This window comes from Manis pentadactyla, chromosome 3, assembly GCF_030020395.1.
Source record: "Manis pentadactyla isolate mManPen7 chromosome 3, mManPen7.hap1, whole genome shotgun sequence".
Classification (NCBI taxonomy): Eukaryota; Metazoa; Chordata; class Mammalia; order Pholidota; family Manidae; genus Manis; species Manis pentadactyla.
Genome location: NC_080021.1, coordinates 172,616,995 through 172,642,738, shown reverse-complemented (window position 1 = coordinate 172,642,738; position 25,744 = coordinate 172,616,995). Strand labels below are relative to the sequence as shown.

At 38.9% G+C, this 25,744-nt stretch overlaps 1 protein-coding gene, 1 long non-coding RNA gene and 1 other non-coding gene across 5 annotated transcripts in view; 1 reads left to right on the top strand and 2 right to left on the bottom strand.

Annotated features, from left to right (window-relative positions):
• LOC130682996 (uncharacterized) overlaps positions 1 to 25,744 on the bottom strand; it is a 206,230-nt gene that overhangs the window by 16,397 nt on the left and 164,089 nt on the right. The window lies entirely within an intron of this gene.
• SLC24A2 (solute carrier family 24 member 2) overlaps positions 1 to 25,744 on the top strand; it is a 207,840-nt gene that overhangs the window by 55,997 nt on the left and 126,099 nt on the right. The window lies entirely within an intron of this gene.
• LOC118913953 (small nucleolar RNA SNORA40) lies at positions 7,981 to 8,107 on the bottom strand. Its single transcript, XR_005025426.2, has one exon. It is a non-coding gene; the product is annotated as a small nucleolar RNA SNORA40 (small nucleolar RNA).

Here is a 25,744-nt window from a genome sequence, read left to right as displayed (position 1 = left end):
GAACTTCCTACCTACCAACTTTCCAAAGGGTGCCTTTTTCCATCAACAAATATTGTAAAACATTTACCCGTTGTCTAGGTACTAGGTGCTACGGTTACAGCAATGAACAAAAGAGTGAAGACTGACAGTAAACAAAGATCTGATAAAATGTTAACTGGTGATAAATACCGTTAAGGAAAAATAAAACAGGGAAAGAAGATGGAGAGAGATGGGGTTTCTGTTTCAGTCTGGGTTTTTAGGAAGTTTCCCTAGAGGTGACATATGAGTACAGACCTAAATTAAGTGAGGGAGTGAATCAGGTAGATATCTAGGGCAGTGATTCCTAACTAGGGGTGGCTTTGCCTCTCGAGGGACATTTGGTATATGGAGATGTTTTAGGTTGTTACAGTCTGCTCTGGGGGCAGGGGGTTCCCCCTAGCATCTAGTGAGTAGAGCACAGAGATACTACAATAGCCTACAGTGCACAGGACAGGCCCCAGTGACAAAGAATTATCCAGCCCAAAATGTTAATAGCACCGAGGTTAAGAAACCTTCATCTAGAGAAAGAACATTCCAGGCTAATACATAATAGGCCCTAGATGGGAACTTGCTGGGCATGTCTAAGGAAGACTCAGTAGGCTTCTGTGGCTGGAGCATAGTGACAATGGATACTTACCAGGAAAAGAATGTGAAAGATAGCTCCCGCCAGGTCACATAGGGTAACAGTCAGACGTCTGCTTCTCTGTTCTCTGTTCCTACTTTGCTCTCTATAAGCTCCTATTTATTCCATAATTCTCCTGGGAGAATTAGCCAGCTTTGCCAGCAGATGTCCTAGGAAGCTGACTCTGGGTTTCCGTGGGAGTAAGGGTTTCACCTATTTGTTTACCTCAACAGTGAGTTCTCCCCAGGCATCTTCCCCAGTAATAGGTGATCTTAGAGTGGGCTGTCTAAAGATCAGGAAGATCGGTTCACATAAGTTTTTGTACAGACCTCTCCTATGTGGTATTTACTAGTCTCATGTGGCTATTTAAATTTAAATGAAAAGAAATGAAATTAAGTTAAAAATTCAGTTCTTCAGAAATACTAGCCCCATTACAAGCACTCAGTAGCCACATGTAGCTATGGCTGCCCATTGGGTAGCTCAGATATGGAGCATTTTCATCATTGTTCTACTGGGCAATGCTGTTCTAAAATAATTAAATATTAATGATATAAGGAACCTTTGAATTGAGCAGTTATTCCTTTTGTAAGAAATAAGGAAACCTGAACTAAGAAAGGTTAACTGACATGCCCAAGATAACTTAATTTTTGCCCCATAAAAAACCACCCCAAAACAGCAGCTTAAAACAGAAATCATTTATTTAGCTTACAATTCTATGGGCCAGCAATCTGGGCTGGACCTAGCATGGCAGTTTTTTCTGGTTTGGGCTGGGTTCACTCATGTGACCACTGGGTAACTACAGAGTCAGCTGGGAGTGGCTGGCCTAGGATAGCCTCAGCCAAGATCCTCATTATCTGCTCTGCATGCCTATCATCTCCAGCAGACAACCGTGGGCTGGTTCACATGATGGTGGTAGCGGGGATCATAAGAACAGGGGCCACGGCCCTGGTCTGAGCACGGCATCAGTTCTGCTTCATCACACTGGCCAAAGAAAATCATAATACCAGTCCAGACTCAAAGGGTAAAGGAATTGACTGTTAATGGGAGGAGCTGTAAAGAATTGTGACCAGTTTCTAAAATTTACTACCATCCTATAGCTATTAAGTTGAAAACTGGAACTCAAACCCAAGTCTGATATGCTTAGTGTTGTTACTCTAAATCTCGCAGGGTGTTTCCTGTCCACTTTCTCAGACACCTTCTGAATTCGGTCCATTAAAACTTATGTCTTTATTTCCTGGCCATTTAGAAAGTTTAAAAAAAAAAACAAGAGCCTTGGATTCTAGCAAATAGTATACTCAGTTAGCACTCAACTTATTCTCCCATATTACCCTATGCAGGAAGATGACAGATAATTTTAAACAAATAATTAAAAAACAAAGTTTATTTTATTAAATATACAGGAAGAATTTTGAGAAGATATTTCAAAACTTTGAGGCAGGTGATAGACAAGAAAATGATCATCTACAGCACAAGCCTAATTTTGGAAATGGAGACACACAAAGGGAAATCAGGCTACGAAGCTGGAGCACAGTGGAGTCTCAGAGTGAGAGAAAGAACTTAGGGTCAGTGCTGCTGTGCAGGCTGGGAGAAGATTGTGGAAAAAAACAATCCCAGGTATACAACACAGGTGCCAAACAGTCTCACCATGGCTACAGTCAGTGCTTTCTTGTGTTATTAATCCCTTTAGAAATTATATTCAGAATTCTTCTTTGAAAATTTGAACATTAATTGAAAATGCATAAGGGACTTAAAAATGTTGCCGCAATTTTCTCAGAATTTCCATTTCAAGTTTTTCTAAACAAATGCTCAGAATTATAGTCAACAGGGAATGTCCATGAATGTTAATTGCAGTGATAGTTATTAATGTGAGAAATTTGTAATAATTCAACTGAGCAACAATAAAGCAATTAGAAAATCAATCATGCTAATCATTAAAAATAACTTTTTATATACTTTTTTTTCACTAAATAACAAAATCCTTAGGCTATAAGAATAAGTGGGATAAAATGATAAACTCTATATCAATAGCTTTATTCCAACTTGTAAATAACTTTTTATATTTCTTTTATTTTCTACAATGAATTATTTTTACAATCAGGAAAAAAAAGTTTTTAAATTTTACTTCCTGTAATATAAAACATTTGAAAACCATTCACTTCTGAGCAGGGTTAGTTTCAAATGCTATTGCTTTTAGACAAAAGACCAAAAGAAGAATAAATCCATAGTAATTCATGAATGTATCTAAATCCTTTCAGAAGTACCTCTTAAGAATGATAGATTGATAAGATGTTTAATTTGCTAAATGAGGTTCTATTTAATATTTTTTAAAGCCAAAGAAATCTTGGACCAACCTCTTTCAGAAACTCCTGGCAGCCCTCAGGTTTATAACCAAGATTAAAAGATCTTCATCCACTTTGGGGTTTCATGCATTCAGTCATGAACACTTCTTAGTCTTCTTAGATGTACCCACTAATGAATCCCATTTTTTATATTCAGATTTTTCATTTTCATAACAACTTCTTTTTTATTACTTGAAAAACTCTACATGGTTTTTAAAAATCCATATTACAAAAGTGGCATAGTGATCCCAAGCCCCCCATCCCTTCCCTTGAGGTCACTGTTAATGTTACTTCTAATGTATTTTTCCACCAAAAGCATTTTTACACACAGACTTTCACCCCTGTTTGCTTTTTTTTCACAAATAAGTCCATGATCTCCACCTTGGTTTTTTGTTTTTGTTTTGTTTTTTTGGCCTACTTTATTTATCTGGGAGATGATTTCATTCTTACAGATCTCTCATTCTTCATAACAGCCATTTGGAATCCTGGTCTCAAGTCTTAACTGCCCTCAGTCTCCTAGACCACTTCAAATGTTGCTCTTATCCTGACATTCCCCTACCTCTTCATGCTGAGACATTCAGTGACCTCTCTGAAGGACAAATATCTGGGTATTGTTCAGGGGCACAATAAAGCTTCCTTGGCTGCCTCCAGGCTTCTTCAGATGGTGAGTAGGTGACTGCCGGGTTTGTGCTTGATTAGCAAGCCCATGTCCCTCAGCTTTTTAAAGGAATGGTCCATAGGGGATCCTAAAGTCTTTTCAAGGGTGCAGACTTGACTTTGGAGTTTCTGGTTCTCTGTGTCTACTTTGCATCTTTTCTCCTCGCTGCGTTATTTTCCACTTGCCCACACTGCAGCTTCTATTTTGCTTTTCTGCCCACACACCAGAAATCTTGTTCTGAGCTATGAGTATTTATTACTCAGTGACTCTGTTTTCTAACTTTAAAAACAAGTTTAAAGAACAGAGTATCTTCAGAATCCAGATATGGATTTCATCTTTCTATTTAGTACACAGTATGCTATGTGCTGTGATTTCTTTAGTTAGATGCCCTCCTTAAATCCCAGGCATTATCCTTATAGCATTATATTGTACAGGAGACAGCTCTGATTTGAAAGGACAGCAGACTCCTAAGAATTAGTCTCTTCACCAGGAGAATTTGCCCTCATTCATAAATTTGCTGAGCTCTTGGTAGCAGATGACTTAAAATGTTTTATAAATGTTTATGGCAACGCCTTTCGAATTTTGTGCCCTTACACTCTTAAAAATTGAGAACCCCAACAGCTTTAGTTAATGTGGGTTATATTTTACTTTATTTACTATAGTCAAAATTAAAACCAAGAAAAACTTAAAGCCTTAGAAAATGTAAGCCTGTAAAACATGAGCCATGAGAACAGTTGCATCATTAAAAGCATTCAGCCTCTGAAAAACGCCTGTGTGCTCTGGAAGAATGAGAGCAAAAAAGGCAAATAGTGTCTTAATATTATTATGAAAAAGTTTTGACCTCCCAGACCCCCTAAATGGAAATACAGTGACCTTCAAAGATCCCTAGACCTCACTTGGAGACTGCTAGCCTGTTATATAAATTTGAAACAATTATTTTTTAAGGAGTATTTTGTGTCCAGAAAATATTTTTTCTGTTGCTGCTGATTTAATCTTCCCTTGGCCTGAAGTAGCTATTAGATCTCCATGGAGAGGACAGGAAGAAAAGGAACATTTATTAAGTACATTCTCACTGCCTCTTCCATCATCCCCCACTTCCAGTTACTCACCAGTCTCACTCATTTACAATCATGCATTTCCACTGACATTGGCCTAGTTCAGACTAGGTTCACCTCTTTGCTACATCAGTGCAGCAGCCTCCTAGCTGATTCCAATCCTCCCATCTGGTCTCTAGCCCTTACTCCACACTGTGGCCTGAGAGTTCTTCCTAAAACCCCAGACAGCCAGTGTCTGGCCCCAACCATGTTTCCTGCCCTCTGGGTGAAGTTAAACTTCCTCCGCATGGCTTACAAGGCCCCTTGATGCCTGGGCTCTGCTGACCCCTCCAGTGTCACTTCCCTTTGTCCTACAGCTCCCACCCTCCACCCCAAATTCATATCCTGACAATTTGAGTTTGTTGAGCACTGGAACATGCGAGCTCTTTCTCACATGTGAGCCTTTAAATGTGGTAGTCCTATTGTCTGAAACCTCCCAGCTTTTCTAGGCTGGAAACAACAAAACCTGCTAGTCCCTCAGCTCTCAGCTACGCATCACTTCCTCCGGGAGGCTTCTACATCACCACCACCTCATTTCTTCCCATGAAAGCTGGTCCTCTCCCTGTTGTAGCACTTGTTACCCTAGAGGAATTGTGTTTCCCTGGTTACATCCCTTGAGCTTGAAAGCATCCTGAGGTAAGGGAACATGCCTGGGATTCTTAGAGCCTTGGCCCTGAAAGCAATTTCTGGCACATGGTGGAAGCACAGTGCACAGTTGTTGAATGACAAATGAATGTGTCAATCAGCCAACTTTTTAAGTACTTCCTAATGTTCCATAATAAATTTTTTATGTACATTATTTCATTTAATTCTCCTAAATAAAATAGATACCATTTCCTCCAATTTTGTGTTAAAGGAAGGTGGGTCCTGTCCTGCTGCTGCCTAAAGGTCCCAGCAGCTAGGAAATAGTGTAGCTGGGATTTGAATCTTTTTCCTACCACAATATGCTGAAATAAAGGGATCACCAAAATGGTAAACAACTGACAGAAAGTAATAAAGTTTCAGGTAAAATCCAAGGGGGAATGCAGGCAGGGAATCATTCTGACAAAGCATCTGGGGCCTCTTTCCACTTTCAAACAACATTGCTGGAATCTACCCAACCGGAACTCAGAAAAAAGCCACCAAAAATACTTCTTAAAGGAAATTGACCTGTTTCATCATAAAAGTACTTTCCCAGTTGGCAGTCTTGAAAATGTCTATATGTTCCTCAGCTTCATAGCCTAATTTTAAAAGGGGGTGAGGTAGGGGTGTTTACTTGTTTTTATTTATCCCAAGACCTCCCAAGACTACAACATGAAGGTTACACAGACTTATTTCACACCTAGTGGAAAATTCTTCTTATAAGTCTGTCTACTGACAGCAGCTTATTTGTTACACTGATTAAATCCCTTTCAGTTGTTTTCTTCCAGTTCAGCCTGTTGGTTCATGCTTATTTTTCCAGAAGAACTCAGTGAAATTCTGAAAACAGGAAAGGAATTAAAAATATAGTTTTATTGCTTTTATTTTTAAAAGAAGCATGTTCATATTAGATAATAGAGAGAAGCAAACACAGAAAAAATATCGAACTTTTTTTTGAGACTTCCACCCCTGTTGGGATTTTGGTGTATACTCTTACCTATCTGTCTGTCTCCTCTTTCTGTCTCTGTCTCTTTCTCTGTATGTCTGTGTCTCTCACTCTCTCATATGTATTAATTTATACATATTTTTAAAAATTTACCAATGTAGTATTTCTTGAGAAATCAGCCTTTTTAATTGCCATTTGATTGCAACTACCTTTCCATGCCATTAATCATCTACCCCAGCGCTTCTCAGATTTTAATGCATGTGTGAATCCCTGGGGAGCTCGTTAGACATGCAGAAACTCAGACCTGGCTTCAGACCTACTGACTCAGAAACTGCATTTTAACAAGTTTCAGGTGAAGGTGATGGTGTTGGTCCAAGGACCGTATTTCAGTAGCAAAGGTTGACATCCCTTCTGAAGACAGCAGTGTCCCCAGGGTCAACGTGCCAAACTTTATATAACTAAGCCCCATGTTGTCAAACATCACAGTTATTTCCAATTTACCTCTAAGGATGAGGCAGATCCTTATAAACATTAGCACATACCCATCCTCAGGGAAAAAAAGCCCTGTAAGTAGTTTGCTGGATCATACACATTTTTAAGGAAAATAATTTATTTTTAAAGAGTCCAAAACAGTAATTAATTCCACCTCATAGCACATAAGATTAAGATGTCACCATAGCCCTTCCTGTCATGTCTGCACTTTCCCCTGTTTACACTGAACCAAGACAGAGCTTTCTTTGATATTTTTGGTAATTGTGATCACAGTGCTGTTATTAAACAAAATGCCTTCCCTGTGTCTTTTCTTCAGTTCATTTAATTTTATCCACCCTTTAGCACACATTTTTATTTTTTCTTTTTATTTATTTATTCATTTGTATTAATATATCATTGATATACAATCTTATAAAGGTTTCACATGGGTAACAATGTGGTTCTTACATTCACCCATATTATCAAGTCCCCACCACACACACCCCATTGCGTAGTAAGATGATATAGAGTCACTACTCGTCTTCTCTGTGCTATACTGACCCCCCTACATTATGTATGCTAATCATAATACCCCTTAGTCCCCTTCTCCTTTCCTCCCCACACCCCCTCCCCACCACCTCCCCTTTAGTAACTGCTAGTCCCTTCTTGGAGTCTGTGAGTCTGCTGTTGTTTTTTGTTTGTTTGTTTTGTTTTTTAAAACTGTAAAGGGTTGTTTTTATTATGTAACATAGGCCACATAAGTCAATAAATTTTTTAAGAACTTAATATGGTGTGGTCCCTTCCACTGCCAATTGCCTTTGCTTCTCCAAAGTGAGGCATGATCTTCAATAAAAATTGTCCTTTTAAAATCAACTTTTGTTCAATCCAGTTATATTATTCAGTCACAAATAGGGTCAGAGGAGATGGATCTGCCTGGTTCTCAATTTCAGATACCCTCTAACCCTTAGTTAAGTTCAAATCATATTCATTCCTAAGTTGTCATACCCTAAGAACAGTATAGATCATTGGGATATGGAAATACCTTTAAGTCCAGACACTGTACTCTCAAGGTATGAGCCTAAAAGAGAAGCCAGTTTTGTTTCATGTCAACATTAGAACACTAAACTGTTATAGCTGAGATTTACCTTACATCTTATGCTTTTCAATTATCAATAGCAGCCCCCCCCATCACTGCTTTAGTCCTCATTAGGTATCGTGTTCCTTCTTATCTGTATCAAAACTCACACTGAAAAATGAGTTTTGGGTTGCAAAAGAGGATTTTTTTTCTGCACTTGTCTGTAAGTCTTTGTCCACAAATAAACAAAAACACACACAAGTGCTATCTGCTGTTGTTTTGTTCCTTCAGTTTTGCTTCATTGTTATACTCCATAAATGAGGGAAATCATTTGGTTCTTGTCTTTCTCCACCTGGCTTATTTCACTGAGCATAATACCCTCTAGCTCCATCCATGTTGTTGCAAATGGTAGGATTTGTTTTCTTCTTATGGCTGAATAATATTCCATTGTGTACATATACCACCTCTTCTTTATCCATTCATCTACTGATGAACACTTTGGTTGCTTCCAAATCTTGGCTATTGTAAATAGTGCTGCGATAAACATAGGGGTGCATATATCTTTTTGAATCTGGTATCTTGTTTTCTTTGAGTAAATTCCTAGGAGTAGAATTCCTGGGTCAAATGGTATTTGTATTTTTAGTTTTTTGAGAAACCTCCATACTGCTTTCCACAATGGCTGAACTAATTTACATTCCCACCAAAGTGTAGAAGGGTTCCCCTTTCTCCACATCCTCGCCAGCATTTGTTGTTCCTTGTCTTTTCAATGTTGGCCATCCTAACTGGTGTGAGGTGATATCTCATTGTAACACATATTTTTAATCCCACTTCCTCTACAGAGTCATCCCTATCAGTCCAGTTTACAGCAAGCTCACTTGCTAAATACTTAACCATTATTCTCTGAGCCATTATCTCAAAGTTACTTTCTCTTGATGCCATTTAAATATGACACTTGGCATCTCTTACCTCCATGAGAGATTAAGAAATGCTGGCAGGAATGGATCATTAGAGTGCTTCAGACAAGTCTTCAGCAGCACCTCTCAGGGATTTACTCTAGGAAGGGTTTGAGGATGGGGACAGAGCCCACAATTTGGAATGAAAAGGCCTGTGTTTGAGGCCCAGCTTTGTCATTTACCATCTCTGTAATCAAGAAGCAAGTCATATAACCTCTCTGAGCCCTACTTTTCTCATCTGTATAATAGGAATAATAATATCTGTACTGCTTACTTAACAAAAAACAAGGTGGTTTTGTAAATTAAGATTCTAATCCATCATATCATTTCCAAAATCTAAATAATTCACTAAAAAGTTTCAAATCGGAGCTTGTCACTAAACTTTATCTCGTATATGCACCTCACTTTCACTCCCCTCATGGAAAAGAGCATTTCTCTGGCTCAGGTACCTTGACCTGATGAGTATCTAGCAGGAATTAGGCAGTGTTGCTCTGTTTTCACTTCATTTATTCACTTTCTGTTTGTGGCAAGCAATATGGTTTTTTAGTTATAGTATTAATAAGAAAATTATTTAAATTCTTAAAAAGCAAGTCACTTTAAAGTAAAATGGTCCATAAATAGTAGAGGATAAGTTATAAAAATGACAGAAGTTTGAGAAACATCTAACTATAGAATTTGCCTTCCAACTGTAAAGCAATATATGGAGGTCAGTTGTTATTTTCGCTAATATTATGTAAACTACTGGAAGATCCAGTTCTGTGGCTGTTCTTTAGCAGAGCTCTGGACATAAAAGATTTTCAATAAAAATTTACAAAAGTGTGATTAAATATAGACCAAAAAATCAAGAGTTCTCTTTAATGAATTACTAGTCATTGTTTCAACTTGCAGAAAAAATATGCTTCTATCCAGAGCATAGAAGATACAGTTTGTTTCGGATAAAGAAATCAGATATAAATGTAGTAATGGGATGACAAAAGTAACTGGAAGGCTCAGCACACATCAGTTATAATTGGGAGAAACTGGAGAGTATGTTACTTGGCAACATTTCTCTTTAATTACATTATTAATATAATTTATTTTATAATTAATTTTCTAATTGATTAATCATTAGTTTTTATTAATTAGACTAAGACTACATAGTTATTTATAGCTACACTAAGAAACAAGAGATTCTGATTCTGTGAGCCTTGTGAAGTTGTCAGTGATTCCTTTCCAGGGCAGGTTTCTGGGAGCCACAGCTTCCTATTGGTCTGGGGGTGGGGTGATTTTCTAGATCATAATTTCTTTAGATGGTTTTTCTAGATCATAGTTCTAGACTTAGATTGTGCAATAGTGCTTTAAATAAAGCTAAGTTGGGTTAAGATGAAGCCTGAAGTGATTGATGTGAAAAGAGCAGAGAGGAAGAAGCCTTCAATTTGAAGGATGCTGACCAAGCTCCTGAGGAAGGTGGACCAAGCTGTGGCCAGCTGATTCTCATGGACCTGAGGAGCCTTCTCGAATTCCTCTTCCCTTTACAACCAGACCCAGTGCAGGAGAATGCAGTGACCAAAGCTTCGGGCTCCGGAGTTGAACCTGTGAGTTCCCAGTCCTGCTTCTACCATTATCCACAAGATCTTAGGTGAATCACTTAATGTCTCTGATCTTTAGTCCAAGTATAAGATGGGAAGAATGATAGTATGTTATATGTTTATAACAAGGATTTAATATGGTAAAAAAAAATTTTTTTTTAATGTTTAGAACAGTGCCTGCTGTATAGAAAGTACTAGGATGATGAAAAATATTTCTGAAAGGGAAAGTGTGAACTAATGTTTTAGACTTTTCAGGCCCATCTAGGGTTTACAATCTTGTCTCTGGAGTGGAAGTTACTCTCCTTACTTCAAACAATGGCAGCATCCTTTGTTTCTGTAACAAATTATTATTTAAAAAGTCCTGAGCACATTTTCCATCATGTCTCGAAGTCTTTGCTTAATAGGAAACAACTTATTCCCTTAACTAATATTTCTGCTTTGTTGTCCTAATGTCAGCTCAGCCAAAATAGAACACAGTTTCTCCTCCTTAAACTCAGATCCCTTTCTCAGTCCCCATTGTCATCTTCCTCCCATAATGACCCAGTCTTCTCCCCTTATAATAATTTGCTGTGTAAGTTTGCATTCTTCTAGAAGCAGACCCCTAGGCAAGGCTTTGAGTACAATTATGTTGGGGGAGGTCCAGGAAACAACAAGAGCAGGGAGAGTGATGGGAAAGCAAGGAAGTGAGCATGGAAAGGAAAGCAAGGAAAAAAGGAGGAGTTATAGAGCTGCCACCATGGGGGGTGATTAGAGCTTATTCCTTGGGGGGAAAATCTGGGAGATGGTGTAAAACACACATGTGGCCCCCCCAGAAAGATGTCCATGTCCTAATCCCCAGATCCTGTGAATATGTTACATTGTAAAAGAGACTTTGCATATATGACTAAATTAAAGATCTTGAGATGCAAAAGGTATCCTGGATCATCCACATGGGCCCAAGGTAATCTTCAGGGCCCTTATAAGAAGGAGGCACAGGGTCGGAGTCAGAAAGAATTTGAAGGTCCTGAACTGCTGGCTTTGAACCTTATATTTAGATAAGGGGCAAAGAGCCAAGGAACGTAGGCAGCATCTAGAAGCTGAAAAGCAAGGAAATAGATTCTCTCCTATAGTCTTCAGGAGTAACCGGCTCTACTGAAACCTTGGTTTGAGCCCATTTTGGACTAAGACCCATTTTGGAGTTCTGACGTCCAGAACTATTAGAAAATAAATGTGTGTTGCTTGAAGCCTCTAAGTTTTGGTAATATTTTTATAGCACCAACAGGAAATGAACATAATGCACCTTGGAGTTCTTCCCCCTAAAGGGCAAGGAAGCTGGCGTGTTTATGTATGGACTCTTATCAGTCACTGACTGAAGGTTGCTGGGCATGGAGGTGTTAATTCCTCAGCTCTCGGGTAAAGAGAGGTGGACACTGTCAGGGAGGTAGTCCAAAGTCAGCCAGAGCACACGGAGGTGCTATGGCTCCAGGGAAACGGGCAGGGCGCCAACAGAGTCTGCCACAGTGTGCCCTTCATCTGCTCTTCCTTTCTGTCTGCCTCCATAACCATCATGCCTGTGGATCAGCCCTTCCAGTCAATCTCCTAGCACCTTACAGAAGAATCTTCCTAGAACAGGGAGGCCCTTAAATGGGTTGCTTGCTTTCTCAGAACTCTTCAGTGTTTCCATAAAGAGAGACCCTTACAAAAGGAAAGCCAGAGGTCAAAAAGTAAAACTTAGGGCTGGATCTCCTGGTTCTTTAATCTCAGCTCTTGAACTTTTAAATTGGGTGTGCAGAAGAGACAGCAGATGTGCTCAGATATCTATTTGTGTACAGAGTTCCAAGCCTGGCATATGAACTTTTGGAGCTTTGAAATGTGGATCCCTTAGGTCTGCATTCCTTAGAATAGCAGTAACACCATGAGGAAGTGAGAAAATTGATTTGAAAGTGGAGAAGGTTACTTAAAGGAAACATTTAAGATGTGTGGTTATCTACTGACACTAGAGAAACCAAGCCCAAGAAATTCTGAGTTCTGCACATTTGTGGAAAGGCACCCTTATATTTAGACAAACCCAGAATCTGAGGGGACATAGTATGCTGAAATAACTGCAGCACAAGGAAACAGGGACGTTCACCCTTCGTCCTCCATCTGCCCTAATGGCAAGTGCTTAAAGTTTCGGAGCCTCTGTACAGCAGGCTTCGGGCTCCAATGGCTCCCTTAAAGTGTGTCCACAGTCTTCCTATTGAGTTTCCAAAGCCATGCTGACTTTGTGCTAGCTATTGGTCCAAACCATCAAAGGGGAGAGAAATAAAGAAGAGAGCCTATGCATTTTTAACTTATCAAAAATAAATACGCTTTAACTTTAGAACAGAAAGTGCTGATGCTGGAGTTTCTCTTTTTCAAGCCCTTGTTTCAGTCAGTGTAAGGGTGGAGTAGTGAAAGACAGCCTAACAAAGGAAGAAAACTAACCTCCACAGAGCATCACAGAAGGTATTTAGTTCACCCTGACCCTCTGAAGAAGGCATTAATAGCTCCTTTACAAATGACAAGGCTAAAGTTCAAAGAGTGTATGTAATTTGACTGATGTCATAAAACTAGGAATTTGGTCATTTGTAATGTCAACCTCAGGCTGACTCTAGCATCTATGTTCTTATCTCTTTCTCATGTAAGACATAACTTGCATGTATCTATTGCTTTTCAAAACATTTTTCTTATGCTCTCATTAAACTTCATCTGTGGGGGCAAACAGATAACATTGTTTGCCAGTATTTACAGATAAAATTACAGAGGTTCAGAACTGTTTTCCCCAAAGAGATCCAGCCAGTAAGCAGTGAAACAGTCTGGGTTGTGGGGCTCAGGTCTGATGGCCTTCCTACTCCATGGTCATGTCCAGCCCAGAAGGGGCTGAGTCACGTGGCCTGAAATCAGTAGCAAGCAGTTTATTTCAGAGAATCAATCCAGCCAGAAAAAAATTAACTGAGATTTATATTTTTTTCTCTTAATAAATTAATGGAGTCTGCTTATAGAAAATTTGGACAATTCAGAAAGGAAGAAAATAAAGATCACTTCTAATATCACCACCCAGAAATAACCACAAATATTATATGATACATTTCCTTCCAGTACATGTAATGCAGATAGATATGCATACAGTATTTTTAGAGAAGTAGGATCACACTGTATCTAATTTAATATCCTGGAGTTCTGTTAACACTAGATGATGAGTATTTCCCCTGGTCATTAACTAATCTTAAGTAATTGCCTCATATGCCATAATATTGCATGAACATAACCTTAATTCATCTAAACATTTACTTCCTGTTGAACACAGAAATCATTCCTGGTTGTAAACTGTTGCACATGACGCTGCAACCTTGGTATCTAAACATGAAATTGACCTTTCCAGTGGCAGGGTATGAGAAGGCCAATTTCTCTGTCTTGAGTGTCACATAAAAACCATAGGTAAAAAAAATCTTCTAATGTGCATCTTACAGATGACAGCCAAACTAAACTTGCTTCCCTCTGTTCAGGGGTTCTGATCTACACACAGTACCAGGTTTGTTCCTGTGCTGTCCTGCAAGCCTCAGAGACCCAGCTGTAGGCCCCAAGACAATCAGATGTCACACTAATTCCCAGAACTCCCATGTCAAGCCAGGGCCAGCATGAGAGTTTAAGTATCTCTGGACAGGGGCTTGGTCTTATACACCTTTCTTGTCCCCAATTCCTGGCTCCAAGCTAGATACCTGCTAGGTTCTCCATACATTTGTTGAAAACATTGCACAATAGAACATATGTTCTAATTTTGGCCTGGCTTGCTCTGTGACTTTTGGCAAGTTAGGTACCTCTCTGTGCCTGCACGTCTCCACCTATAAATGAATGGGAACAGGATGTGACATGCTGTGTGACCTAGGTACTGGAGAAGGCTGTAACTTGCTATATAGAAGTCTGTGTATGCCTGTCACCTAGGCAGGATCCCTTTCCTTCTCCCACAGTGTGTGGAGAATTCCATGTATATTCCATGTATATTACAGATGAGGGCTTATAGTTCCTTCCACTTCTCATGCAGATGAGTATGGCTGGAGCCCATTTCATTTTGTTTCTCCTTCTATCCTCAGAGCCTAGCCCAGTGCCCAGCACATAACAGCAAGTATCTAGAAAGAAGGAAGGAAGAAAGGGAGGGAGGGAGGGAGGACAGAAGGAAGGGAGAACTGACGGAGGGAAGGAAGCAGATCAATAATGCTGAAAAGATGAGTGAAAGAAATACTGAGCTGGAGATCTTACAGATCTCATTTTAGAGGGCATCTTCTCGGTTACTTTTTATTTTTGTAAACACAACTATGTTAACATCCTCACCTTATAGGCACTTGCCAGAATAAACTTAAATAACTAACTGGGGAAATTAAATGTGATAGAAATTTTCCAGATTAAAACAGTTTTGTTCTTTTGCATTTTGCTTTGTTAGTGGCAAGGGTCTTAATATACATTCACTAATCAAGAAGTATTTCACTTTTAGAGGAAACATATTAGGTATGAAGAAATAATTAGATTACAAATATTTTTCTCAAATGAACTTCATTATAATATCCAAAAAGTGCCAGGTTTTTGTTGTTGTTTTTTTTTCAATTTCCAAAGCTAATTTAAGTGAGTACTTATGAAGCCAATGAAAACTGGAAAACATAAATTGTGTCTTCTTTGAAGATCTTTTTTTCCTACATAATGAAGCATGTTTATTTTAACTGGCTAACTATGGGTATTTATAAATGTTTCATTACTTGGTATACAATATTTCAAAATATGGAATATTTCTAAAATGACAATTAAAATGGTAATTTTAGCTAAGCCAATATAAGGAAATTAAAATTATCCACTCACAACTTTTCTTGTATCATTTATTTATGCAATTAAAAATGACAGACTTTTCATGCTTTTCTCAATTCCCAGATGATTTCTCTAGTTAGAACAAATTAGTGCCAAAGAAAAAGACATTTGTTATATAATTACAGAAGTTATTATTATAACTTTAAAAGCCTTTGATGCAACCACTTAGCTGAGAGACTTAATTCAAGATAAGATCTTAAAACACTGACAAATATGTTGGTTTTTAATTTCTTAAAGAGTTTCTATTGTGGACTATAACTGCTAAATGCTTAATATATAATATATACATATTATATATTATATATATATATATATATAATATATAATCAGTTTCTCTTCTTTAGCAACTAAAATTTTCCCTAATACTTAACATATAGAGCATTTAGACAAAAATAGCTGGACACAGCATATGACCTACTGGGCCCTATCCTTCCCAACTTCCCGAATGGGTTCAAGACTCAATTATTTTTTGTATACTCTTGTTATTAGAGAAGGAAAACTCAATTTCTTTTAAATGATGCCATTAATCTTAAATTTAAGTTATGTATTTGAAATTAAATTACAGATAGTTTAAAAGAAAGCCTCTACATTTTAATTTTACATTTTATGGCGTGTAATAATTTGACTACACATTGAGTTTTCTTAGAACAACTGCATTTTTAGAATTTAATTTGTGCTTCATGAATGAGACTCATTACTTTTATTGGCTGCAATATTTGTATCTTTCTGAAGATATTTAAAAAAGCTTTTATGTAATATAATTTAAAACATAGCAAAGATATAAAAAAACAATATAACAAGCAACTGTAAGTCCAAAATGTAGCTTACGAATTTCAACTTACTAAGTTGAAATTTTCTCTGTGCCCCTCCCAGTTACATCTCTTTCCCACCCACCTTCTAGAGGTAACCTCCATCTTGAATCTGACTGATAGCTAAAATATACTGCTTTACAGATTTAGCAGACAGTCTGAATCCTTAAAGGATATATATTAAAGGTTTACTTATTTCTAAGTTTCTATCAATAGTATCTTAATGAGTGTGGTCTTCTGCAATTTGCTTTTTTTTAGTCCCATTATATTTGTGAAATTTATCTACATTAAATTATATAACTATCATTCATTTTAAGTGATTTATGCATTCAGTATGTAAATAGACTGCAATTAACCTATCCATTCTCTTTTCGGTGAACAGTTAGATTGTTTCTAGGTTTTGTGCTACTAATCAGCAATGCCACTATGAATAATCCATGCATCTTTCCTAGTGACATGTGCTAGAGTTTCTCTGCGCTAAATCCTGACACTTGGAAATGCTGGATCACAATTTGTTTGGCTTTAAGTTTGCTGGATGTTGCCAAACTGCACTTCAGGGTTGCTTGTACCAATTACAGTTTTTCTTTTTTAGTTTTTGCATGGTCTCTGTTTCCTCCGGTCCTTTTATCTTATTAGGTTGATGTTTATTTTCATCTCTGATTTTCATTGTGGGGCTTTTTTCCAATGAGTGGTGAAAGGCCAGCCATTTGTATCTAAGGATGAAGTCCGGAAGAGCTGGTTGAAAATCTGTGTGAGTGACGGGGTCAGGGAAGGGGTGTTACCTCTGGGCTTACTCTCAGACAAGGCTCCTTAGCAGCGGCCTATGGGTGTTTGGGGTTAGAAGGCTTGTTGAGGGGCTGTTGCATGCCTTGTAGGATGTTTAGTGATCTCCCTGGCCTCTGCCTGCCACAGGCTAGTAGCACTGCTCACCTCTCTTTAGTCACCATGAGCAAGTATGTCTCCAAATGTCACCTAAGGGCAATCGTTCCCCAAGCCCCCAAGGTGAGAACCACTGCTCTAGGATGAGTAAGTCTGTAGAGCCCTTTGGTCCAGGTCGTTTACTCTCTCCAGAAGGGCTCCTCCTGTCTCCTGCCCTTGCTGGGAGGATAGGGGAGTGGCAAAGAGCAGAGAAATCAACCCAGTGAAGGGCCTGGAGCAGCCTTTTACTCAGCCTTCTGTGTTCATCCTATACTCTATGCTGGCCCTTGGCTGGGTTTGACATCCCTGGGTCCAAAGCCTCCTAGATTAAATTTACTGACATTTAGCCCCCTATTTCCATAGGATAGTCTCACCTGCCTGAATGGTGTGGGCAACAAGGACTTGCAATGTTTTACCTCTATCAGCAACATTGGCATCATTATCCTCGCATGCTGTATCTTTGTGCATATCTGAATTCTTTATGATAAATTCCTGAAAGTGGTATTAAGAAATAAATGCAACTTGAAATGCAGGTCTTAGTATAAGAATTTTCACCCCTTGATACATACTATGCCTATTTTTCTAATCACAGTCATTCTTTTCTTGCTTTTGGTCAGCATTCACCATTAGAAAGTCTTTAGCCTGTTAGTTTCCCTGTGGCCTTCTCTTTATCAGAGAATGAAAGATAATTATAAGTCTTTGATTAAGCAAACATTAGAATATGTTGTTTTTCCTTCTATCTGGATAACAAATCAGGTTTTAAAGAAGGTAAAATGGGAGGGGTGAGAGGAATTCTCCACTGGTGAACAGAACAAACACATGTGAATGTAATATGTAAAAATGTGTAAATGTAATGTTAACTTATATAAATGTAATGATAAAAATCTTGATGTAGCCCTTCCTTCATATAAAATACTTCTTATTGAGGCATTTAAACTGAATGAGCTGATTGAGCCAATTGCTAAGATAATATTCCATAGGGATACCTTTAATCTATAGGCTGAGATTTCATCATTTATTATTTTCCTGATGTTTTTCCTAATATTTACTTATTTTCCTAATGTTTTTAAAATGTGTTTATTTAGATTGACTGTTGTAATGATTCAGTTATTTTTTAGAGCATCTTGGTTAACCATGTTTTAATGCGTAACTTACAGTTACAGCAGTTCATTTCACCTTAGTGGGTCCTTAGTGGGAGAAGTTCTACTTGGAAGAGGACTTAATGTAATTACCTCTCCTAAGAAAGCTTCTGTGATACTTTTTCTCCCTCTGATCTACTTATTTTTTTAGATATTTAACTTATGTGAAGAAGACAATCCAAAACTTAATTTAATTCTAGTTAATGAACAAAAACACTTAGAAAGGAAGGAAGACAGGGAGGCAGAAAGCAGGTCAGCAGTCTGGCTTTAAAAAAGAAAGAAAGAAAGGGAAAGGGCCTGGGAAATCACCTTTCTTAAACTCATATTCCTTCTTACCTAATAGTATTATCTGTATGTGAGAAGCATCTTAAGAACAAAACTGACCTTTGAGGAGGGGCAGAAAAGACAACTTCAAGGCTTATCAGTCTTATCAATATCCTGCTCTATTTTTGTCCTCTAACTGTACTTGATTGGGGAGAATACTATGTTTTTAAACCTTTTCATATTATAGATATATACAAAGTAAGAGTTAAGGTATAAAAAGGCAATGCTTTCATCTGTTGATTACTTGCCCTGAGTTTTGGACAGGGCCACCAACAACTAGAAAATAAATATATTCTGTAGTAAAATTGATGAATGAAAAATGAACCTGATAAACATTTATGATTCGCTTGCTATGGGTCAGAACCTGTGTGAAAGGGTTTTTTTCATGCGTAGATAGACACATGAGTAGATACACAGATGCTTACAGAGAGAGGCCAACACTTTTAAGGATGTTACCTTATTTTATTTTTATAAATGCCCTCTGGGTCAATGCCATCTTCATTTTATAGACAGGTCAAGTTGCCAACACGTGTGTATTTTTCAGATCTGATAACTAATGGGTAGAGCTTAAAAAATTAGAGGATTCAGTCATTGGATTGTTTGCCAATTAATCAACATTCATTCATACAACACAAATTTCATTGAGCACCTTCTATGTGCTGGACATTTTGCTAAGTGCCAGGGAGACTGCATGAAGAATTCAAAGTCCCTGTCCTTCTAAGCCTTCAGCCTAGTGAAGGGAGGACACAATAAACATAGCAAATAAGAAAAGATAGTGACATGTAATAACAAGTGCTAGGAAGAAAAATAAAGCAGGCTGAGCAGATAAAGAATGATTATTAGAAAGATGAGAAACAGTTACTCCATCTGACATCACAAAATCTGTAAAATATATTTTGCCTTACAATTCAGGAAGCCTTACTACTGGCATATTTTATCCACAGAAAAGCTAAAATGTATACTTAAAAGAATAAAATAGAAAAATCTTAATCAGGTGGCTCCAGTTTCATTTTGCAATATTGCAATCCACAATTAAATGACAGCTAAGTTACAGTGCCACTTTTTCAATCCTGAGTCACAGAAAATCTAGTCAGGCCTTCGGTAGTGTCTGTAAAATTCAGATGAGAAAAACACTGTTGAAATCTCTTTGAAAAAAAAAAAGTCCATTCCCAAAGTTCAGGCGAGTCTTTTGTGACATTTAAAGATAGATAACTTATTTCTTAATATGGCTTCCTACTAAGCCTTGAAAGAATTTTAAAATTATGCTTTTACTTATGTGCACATAATTACCATTCATTTATGATGTAACTGTCAATCAGTATCTACTTTAGAGATGTGATAATGCAGTGAACTCCTTGGTCATTCTTTACTCCTTTTTGTGGACAGGTGAGAATAATAGTCTACCTACCTCTTGCAAAAGGTCCCACACTGGGCTGTTCCACTCAACTTTCTAATTCCAGTATTTGTCTGCAAACCTCTCTGCCCTTGGATTATAAAGCTAAGACATTGGAGTAGTCTGAGCCCATGCGGAGAAGACGAGCTCAGGAAAACAGCACTGAGACTCAGGCTCCCTGGGGATACTCAGCATCTCGGGGGAAGAACTGTTGCCCTCACGCTTGGTGTTCCTGACTTGAAGTCCAGAACATTCCATATACTAGTATTTCACAATGAGTGGCTGATTTGGTTGCTGTTTTTCCCTCTTTGGAGAGTTTTAGTGTAACCACTGTACTTCCTTCTTTGGAAAAAGGGAGACAGGAAAACAGTTCCACTGAGGGTTCAGACCACTTAACTAGCTTCATTGAGCCTCAGTTACCTCATCTGTAAAATGGCAGTGATGAAATTTGTTTTATTAGGTTGTGTTGAAATATCATGAGATAATAATAAGTAAAACAACTAGGAAAATAGCTGCTATCAATGCAATGCCTAATAAATGTTCTTTTTCTAACATCTCAATAAAGGGCTCTTTCCTTGTAGATTTATAGTTTTAATAAACATACATTAATTTATTTCAAGGAATCTAATGTCTCAAGCTTATGTAAGATTTGAAACAACCTAATTTATATTATGAACTCAAAGGTAGCACTAAGGATTTGCAGCTTAACCCTATGAGAAGCTATTTATTCAAATTAACATACTAAGAAAATTTAAATTCTGGAAGCTCTGAGCATGGCATCAGGCTACATGCAAAATAAGACATACAAACTATCCCTTTGGCTTAGAGAAAGACATGAATGCTGGGATAGTAAGAAACCCAGAATCAGTGAAATGATAAAAATTTTCTACAAATTCACTCTGAGCATGTTTCCTTAGTAAAAGTTATTCGCCTGGAACACATTCTGATTTGCATATTTAAAGTGAAGATAAGGACAAAACTTCTAAGGAAATTTGCTTTCAGTCAACTTAACTGAAGTGCAACTCCTTTTTCAAACAGGGAAAATCTCTGATGATTTCCCATGGACCTTGATCACTGTTTGCCATCACTTTCAGAGTTGCTTTCAAATTCAGATTTAACAAAAGTATAATAGTTTACCAAAGGGTACCCAGCATCTTAGCAGCAACATTTTTATGTGTCCCCTTTTTGTTGCTGTACGACACAGTAAGAGAGATGTTATTTATCCCTTCATTTTGCAGTAGAAGAAACTGAGTTTTTAGGGAAGTTACATGATTTGCCTAAAGCCACTGTAGCAGCAAACCAGAAAGCCTGGATTATCAAGCCAAGGTCTGCCCTACTCTAAATCCAGGGCTCTTCTCATGGAGTATTAGTGTTCTGACTTTTCACGTTTAATAGCACCTTTCTTCCTCAAGTTTTCTACAAGCTAAACACATTGATTTGCAAGTTATTTATAGAAATCATTTCACCCATCACTGAAAGCAGCATTCACAGAGCTTTTCAAAAGCACGTGAATATTGCCTGGCAGTTAAATGAAATGGAAAAAGGAGAGAGAAATTATTGGAAACTCCAGGGTGTTTATGCACAAACACTGGAAGTTACCCATGGGATCGTAGGGCTGACCCCCTACTGACCTGAAGGGCTGATTGACTTTTAAGTGACATGGTCCTCTCAAGGGGTCAGGCTTCCCGACTGGGGCATCTGTCACTCAAATTCCAGGACCCAAACTAACCCTAAAACTTGGGGTGCTAATTGAGACAGCTGACACTAGTAACTGATAGGAGCCTGAGTCAGACTCAAGGAGGGGAGCAAAGGTCAAGGCAGAGACTAAGTACTAAAGTCACATGAAAGAGGAAGAGAACACCGCAAACAGGAAGGGAGCCATGAGATGAAAAGCTTGGAAACTCCAAGACAGCTCGAGAAACATGGCCTGGGACATGCTGCAACTGTTGTTTTTGATTGAAGCACGTGACCATTAAAAGGAAGTTAAAAGCCCTTTTCTGTGGCACCCACCACCTGATGTTTGGGACTGCCCAAATTGGCTACAGGAATTAACTTTTCTATCAGCTCCCTGATGGATTCCACCTTCAAATCTTCCACTACAAGTCTGCCAAGGTTTCATAATGGCTTATAAAATCTAAGTAATTGTAGGCCTATGCACACATTGGTACACACACCCCATACTCAGAACACAGTAAAGTGGTGAAGCTATCCACGCTTCCTTGATGCAGTCAACATGGAACCAAATTAGAACTCAGCTCTGCAATGCTGCCATCTTATTATCTTCCAGGATGGATTTTTCCAGTTTTCTTACTCTCCTAACCATTTGGCTTCCATAATAGGAAGAACCATATTCCAGACATAAACAAGTCTAGAAGGAACTCCTCACCCTGGAGTTCCCAAAATAGACCAGGGTTTCACCTTCCTTAGTTTTCTGGCACTGTCACACTCAGTTACAGTGGGATCTGTAAATCGGTGCCACCCACCCCAGAACATGTACTGACTGCTTTAGGAAATGCGCACTACATCTCCTTGACCCTCACAGAAACCGGTTTTGACTACCTTGGTTAAAAGGCATCATCAAGACTTCCTGAATAGAGGTTGGTCCTGACGATGTCACCCTGGTTTGGGGAAGGGTTCCCTCTTCCCTTAGACTATGATTTCCATAGGGGGAAGGGATTTCTGCTTCTTTTAGCGGAAACCACACAGTTGAAGGAAGACTGTCTCTCTCGGGCCTTGGAAATTTCAGGGAAGTGACACAAAAATAGAAAGAAAAGAAAAAGTTGGAACTGACTGGCCCGTCACAGAGACTGCCCATCAGTTCCTCCTTCCCAGAACCCCAGAGGATCCTATTCCTTTTTTTCTAAACCTGACTCTTGATTTTCTTTTGACCCTGTGAGTTCCCCCATTTCTCTCCAGTAACTTCCCTTTTCCATATTAGCCAGAAAGCTTCTTTTGCTTACAGCCACAAAACCATGAGGGCTACCCGCCATGGTCCAGGGGAGATGGCAAAGCGCCAGAGACATGGGGAGAAACTGCTGGAAGCAGGTGAAAACCAAGAATTGTGTGGAACCCACAACCCAGGACTGGGGGCCCTCAGCCTCATGTCCTGGGTGTCAGGCCACCCACAGCTTTCTTAAATGTTTTCCCAAAATATATTTTTTAGGAAAGCTACCCTGTCTGAGTAAAATTTCAGTTCTGTTTGTTCTTGGCTAGATTTCCATCTCCGGTGTAGCGATCCTTGCTACTTCAGAAGCTCTATGGGAAGCCTCCAATTAAGAAAAGTGAGAAAAGGAATAAACATGGTTTAATTAATGAAGTTTGATTGGCCACATCCTTCCCTGAAAACACAAAAAGATCTTTCTTAGAGATAAAAAAAAAGTTCAGAACACAATTTATAGGCAGGACATTGGCTGCTGGGTGTGTAATTGAGGGCACAAGATCAGAGCCTGTGTGTAACCAGACCAAAGGCCATCCCCTTCTCCAGACCCTTCCATTTCCAGAAGGATGTGAACTCCTCTGCACCCTTCAAAACACAACTCAGCATGCAGCTTACCTCCCTCAAACCTTCTCATTCCCTACGCTGAGGCAATCTCTCTTTGCCCTTTGCTCCCGTCACATTCTGGGAATGAAGGCCTCTGTTTCCCACTGTCCAGTTTTGTAATTGTTGGTGTCCATACATGTCACCTACTAAACTGTAAGCTCCGTGCCTGGGGGGGCTTTGCTTCTGGCGTTCTTTCCACCACGGGGCTTGTTATGTGTCTGGCCTACAGGAATTAATTTGTTGTTCTTTACAGTGATTTGCCCTCCTCTCCTTGATAAAGGTCCTGCACTAGAATTTTACATCAGCATTACACTAAGAGTGAGATTAGTGAAGCTGAATATTCATTATTGGTTCAGGCTTTAATGCAACCTTAGTTAATCTGCATTTTTTTACCATAAGCCTTTTTTTTTAAACAGCTGCTTTCAGTTTTGTTTCATTTTTTAATCCATCTCACTCCAAGGTGGTACAGCCAATCAATGCCTACGTAAAGTAAAAAGAATGGAAAATGGAGGTAAGCCGTTACTCTTTTCTGGGGTTTCTCTTTGGACCCTATCTTCAAAAATCTCCCATATCTTCCATCACTTGCTTAGAACAAGTACAAATTAGTTTCAAAATTATGTATTTTAGGGTCAACTAAAAATATACCTCTTTGATCCCAAGTTAAAGATGCCTTGCTATTTTTTACGACGTAGTCAAGTGTTTACTTAGGCTGTGTTTCTCCTGTTCCCTGTGCGGCTGCTGTGTCACACTGGGTAATATGCTGGTCATACTTTGCCATGGGAACAGGCCTTTCCTTTGGGGTTTCCTGCATACAATGGCCATAGGGATTGATACTGTTCCACTTCTGGGGTTTGGTATTGAGGTTTTCCCCTGCTTTGGCATTTTAGTTAAAATTCATAGGAAGGGAAAACAGCTATAAAGGACATCCTTACTGTTACAGAAAACTGACATCTTTATTCCTTCTAATATACATCAGCAATTTAAGGTAATGTTTCTCCCATTTGGGCTTGCATTCAGCATCCTAAATTTTGTACACAACTTTCTACTACCAGTACCAAAAGGAATGCTAAACCTACTATCACCTGTGCTGCCTAGGACACTGAGATATGTCTCCCGGCCCAGTGGATATTTCTGACTATTCTCACTGCAAGTCAGCATTGTTAAAATTAGAACCTCACCTCTGGTAAATGTTCACATAAAGCACATCCATGATGCAGGATAATGAGTTTCAGAGGCCCCCGTCTAGGTCCCAGTTCCAATTAACCTGTGGCAAAGAGAACTGCGTATGAAATGTCAACAGTAAAATGAAGCTGGTGGATTGGGGTAGAGGAAATGATGATAAATCGCCCTGGCGGAACCCATCAATCAGTGCTCATTTCTGTTGGTGGAGGAGTTGTTTTTGCAAACTACTGTTTGTCACTCCCCCTCTCAGATATTCTGCAAACATAATATACTGTTTCTAGACAAAGGATGTCTGAATGAGTCTCTAGAGAATAAAAGCAAATTATCTCCCCACTCATTAACCTGTAGATCCTCAATATGTGTTTATAATAGCCAGACCTGCTATTGTTGCACTAGTGGGCTCTGCTATTGCCCACCACTTCCTTTTTCATGGTTGTCCTGCCCTGAAAGACACAGTCTCTCCTCCAAAACTCTTCTTAGCTGAGCAATATGAACCAGGCATGGAGGGAAATAAAGACACTGAAATCCCAGCGAGGTCCAGGCTCTCTGCTGGACCACAAATGGTTCACTTTCTGCACTGCACTCCAGACCCCAACAAGGTTGAGCTGTGGTATACAGCAGTGAACAGAAGGGACAATAATTTCTGCCCCTCTTGAGATTACATTCTAGAGGAAGAAATCAGAAAATAGAATAAAATGAGGAAATTGGATAGGATATTAGCAGGAAGAAAGGGCTATGGAGACACATGAAGCAAAGGAGAGGTAGGGAATGCAGGAAGGCAGGGAGGCTGCTGTTCTACACAAAGTGGTCACGGAAGGCCTCCTTGGGAAAAGTGACTTTTGAGCAAAGACTTGAAGGAAAGGAGGGAGGATCTGAGACCTATTGAACATCTGGGGTGAAAAACATTACAGAGAGGAAGATCAAGGTCAAGGTCCTGAAGTGCAGCTGGGGAAACATGAGCAAGAACAGCTGAGGTCACAGAAGTAAGGTGTGAGTAGAGAGCTGGAGGGTCTCTGTGTTGACTTTGGTTTCTGCTGAGATAGGGAGCCGTTTGGAAGGTTTTCAGCAAAAGAGAGATATATTTTGATAATATTTTGTACAGTGTCACTTTGGCTGTGCTGCTGAGAACAGGCTAAGATGGGGCAGGAAAATGGACAGGGAGACCAATAAATAGTTCAGAGGCTATTGTACATATCAGGCAGAAAGTAAGGGACCATGTGGC